The sequence below is a fragment of the Penaeus monodon genome, chromosome 8, assembly GCF_015228065.2.
Source record: "Penaeus monodon isolate SGIC_2016 chromosome 8, NSTDA_Pmon_1, whole genome shotgun sequence".
Taxonomy (NCBI): Eukaryota; Metazoa; Arthropoda; class Malacostraca; order Decapoda; family Penaeidae; genus Penaeus; species Penaeus monodon.
The window spans coordinates 8,893,234-8,897,768 of NC_051393.1; positions in this window are offsets into that span (position 1 = coordinate 8,893,234).

Consider the following 4,535-nt stretch of genomic DNA (forward strand, 5'->3'; position numbering starts at 1 on the left):
AAACCGGGGGGGGAAACCCCACAACCCCCAAAATTAAAAAGGTTGAAAAAACCCGGGGGAGGGGGGGAAAACCCCCCCCTTTAAAAAAAAAAATCAAAACCAGGGCCAAGTTTTTTAAAACCACTAAAAAAAAAAAAAAGGTTAAAAAAAAAAACCTTTCAAAAGCCAGACGAATTCACCCATGAATTTCGGAAAAAAGCGCTTTTGAAAGGGGAAAGGTGGTCAAAAAAATTTCTGGGCCCCAAACTGTTTCTTTGGGGGGGCCCAAAGGCCCCTTCCAAGTTTTTTTTTCCCCCTTTTTTTTAAAACCCTTTTAAAGGCAGGAACAAAGACTAACCAAAAAGGGGGGGAAAACTAAAAAAAAAAGGTTTGGGGGGGTTTTTTTTATTTTTCCCTTCTTCCCTCTCCCCCCACCCCTGGGGGGGGACGGGGGGGGGGGGGGGGGGGAAAAAAAATTTTTGGAAAAAGGGGGGGGGGGGGGAAAAACGGGGGAAAAAGCCCCCCTCCCGCCCCCCTCAGACCCCCCTGACACCCCGGGGCCAGCAGTGTCCTGAAGGGCCCACTGTCACGTTTACCGAGGGCTATCGAGCGGGGGACGCGGGCTGGACTGTTGTCACCCCTCCTTGGCCCCCGAGGGCCTTTGCTGGGCGCTCCCGGGAAGGGCCCGGGCTTCAGGGGCCTTTTTGGATCCCTGGACTTCCCGGGGGTTTGATTGAGAAATGTTAAAAACACGTTGGTTCAGTTTTTCCCTTTTTTATTTTGTGTAAATTATATGCATTCGGTGTGTGTTGTGGTGGCGTGTGTGTTTGTGGGTGTGTTGTGGGTGGTTTGTGTGTTGTGTGTGTGGTGGTTGTGTTTGTTGTGGGTGTAAGCACGCATGTTGTGAAAATTGAAATAAATTACTAAAAATTTTCCTTTTATTTTGATCTTTCCGGGTTTCACACACCCACACCCACACACACCAACCACCACACCAACAAACACAACCATATATAAATTTTATATATTATATAAAATTTATATATATATATTATTATATAATATTAATATTTTTATATATATTATATCTTAATAAAATTATATATTATTTATATTATAAAATTTTTTTTATTATATTTAATTAATTTTTTATTTAATTTTTTTATTTATTTTATTTATATTTTAAATTTTATATGTTGTTTTTGCATGTAGTTGTTTTCCCTCTACACCCACCACACCCCCCCAAAACCCCCCCCCCCCCCCCCCCACCCCACCACCAACCCCCACCCCCCAATTTTTATTAATTTTATTAAATTTTATTTTAATTTTTTTTTTTTTTTTTTTTTTTTTTTTTTTTTTTTTTTTTTTTCCGCCCTTTTTCCACTGCGGTATAGGCCTCTCCAGTTCATTTCTGAAGTTTATGGCAGTGCCACCCTTGCCTGATTTGGATGCCCTTCCAACAAACCCCGTGGTCTTCGTCCGATGCCCAACCACTCGGCCACCGAGGCCTTTATATATTTATATTAAAATATTTAGAAATATATATATAATTATATTATTATATTATATAATAATATTATATATAATTATATATATATTTTATATATAATATATATATTTTATTATATATATATATTATATATTTAAATTTATATTATATAAAATTATATTAATTTAATTTAATATATATTATATTATATTTATATTTTAAATGAATTTATATTTAAAAAAATTAAAATACATATATAAATAATTAAATAATAAATCTATAATAATTTTAAAATAATATTTTATATAATAATTATTTAAAATATATATATATATTTATATAAATTCATCATACATCAAACTACATAAAAAATATAGATAGATAGTAATAACACACACACAACACACCCGCAACACACACCCACAACACAACCACACAACACACCACACACACACCACACACAAAACCCCCAATATATATATATTATTTTTATTATATATTATATATAGTGTGTGTTTGTGTGTTCGAGCGCGAGTGCGTGTGTGTGTATGTGTGTGTGTGTGTGTGTGTGTGTGTGTTGTGTGTGGGGGGTGTGTGTGGGTGTTTAACCGCACTGTATAGGGAGATTTTATAAACCCTCCCTTTTTTTGACGTGGTGGCAGCGATTTCATACAAAGCCTCACCCCGAAAAGGATAAATTGTCGAACAATTAATGGGTGTCAAGGAGCGCCCCTTTATCAGCCGGGGTCCCCTTACGTCGCGCCTCCAGCCTGGGGGTGACTCTCCCCCACGGCTTCCGAGTCCATATGGCGGCGTCCTTTCAGCGTCCAGAGCGGGATCGGGCGTCGAGACTCAGGGCGAATCAGGAAGGAGCATGGAGGGAAAGGGGATGGGGGGTTGAGTGTGTGTGGGTTCACGTCCGGCATGTTGGCCCAGGGAGGAAGGAGGGAGGGAGGGGGGAAGAGAGAGCGAGAGAGAGTGTGAGAGAGAGAGAGAGAGAGAGAGAGAGAGAGAGAGAGAGAGGGGGAGAGAGAGAGAGAGAGAGAGAGAGAGAGAGAGAGACGATTAGCCCAAACTGAGCATATGAAAGAGCAAAAACGAAAGAAAGAAATTGCCAACGAGAGAGAAGGGGTTTAAGCAGGAAGAATGGTATGACGAAACGCGAAGGAGTGAGATCAAGGGATAGAGAGTGACTGCAGAAAGAGAGAGCGAAGAGAGAAAAGGGAGGATGAAAAGAAGAGCGAGAGTGCGATTTTTTTTTATTTTTTTCTTTTTTACACCCCCTCCCCCTAAAAAAAGACTTTGCTTCCCCGGGATCACTCCGATCAGATCATTTAATTAGGGGGTTGACAGAGGCGACACCAGCGTCACCTGCGGGAAAAAACGTGCCTCGATAAGACCCAAAACGCTTTTAAAAAGGCCGATTCAACGGCTTTATCTGTTTGCTGTCTTCCCCTAGCTTCCGCCCCTTTTTTTCTTTGTACATTTTCTGGTTCTTTTCTCTCGTTCTGTCTTACCCTCGGAGTTCCCCCCATCGCGGTTCGTTCGATATGAATTTAAAATTAGGAAAAAAGATGAAAACGATGGATTCCCAAAAAGAGATGAAAAGGTCCCCCAAAAGGGTCGGGGTCTATCTTTGGCGAAAAACAAATTGGCGAACAACTGAGCATGCGACGGCCGAGATAAGACCATCCCCTTTAGACGAATAGAAAAATCATTAATGGAAATGCAAACGACGGACGTCATCTTCTTTAATCTTGGTTTTTTCCTTGCCTTCCTTTATCTTGTTTTTTTAAAAAAGAATGAAAGGGGAAAAAAAAAAGAGGATTTATGGAGAGATAGTTTTTTTAGAAAATCTTACTTGATAGACTCAGATAATGATGAGTAGATAACAATGGATGTTGAGATCGTAATTTGAAAACGGGGGTGTGAATATATGATTACAAAAACTATCACTAAATTCTAAATCTATATCAATTTTTTTTTTTTTTTTGAATTCACTGTTTAATTTTATCCTGTTTTGTTTTATCCCCCCTAAACAAGGGGAAAATCACACAATCGGGGTTTTTTTTATATTTGAAATTTTAAAGGGACAAATCTTGTCAAAAAACCCCCCTAAGCATGAAAGCTTTCAAGGGGGGGAAAAGACGGGGATGAGGGGGGGGGGGGGAATTAGGAACGAACGAAATAGACGAAAGGGGAGACTATCGCAACAACAAAAGACGAGGGATGATAAGACTAACATATATATCATCTTATAAATATATTATATTTTATTATATTATATAATTTACATATATATTATATAATATATTTATAAAATATATATATATTATAATATATATATATATACACATATTATTTCATATGTTTAATGTTATTTTTATATAGTATATTAACATATTTTTATACATAATATATTTATATATATAATTTTTTGTTATAATTTTATTTATCATATATTAATTTTTATTTAATATATATAATTATATAAAATATATATGCATAATGATATTTCTGCGTTGTGGCACAAAAACCAAAAACCAACCCCCCACTACAACTTTACATATTTAATATATTATGTATAATTATGTATGTGTGTGGTGAGGTTTGTGTTTTTTTGCCCCACACCCGATATATAAATTTTCCCTTATATATATATTATATATATATATAATATATATAATATATTATATATTATATATATATAAAATTATATATATAATATATATAATAATATTATATATATATATAAATTATATTAAAAAATATATATAATAAATATATATATATATATATATATATATATATATATATATATATATATATATTTAAAATATTATATAATATATATATTAATATATATTATTATTATAATATATATATATTATATATATATAATTTTTAATATATATATATATATATATATATATATATATTATATATATAATATATATTAATTATTTTATATATAATTTATATATATATATATATATATATATTAATATAATATATATATATATATTATAATATATATTAATATATTATAATATATTTATATATTATA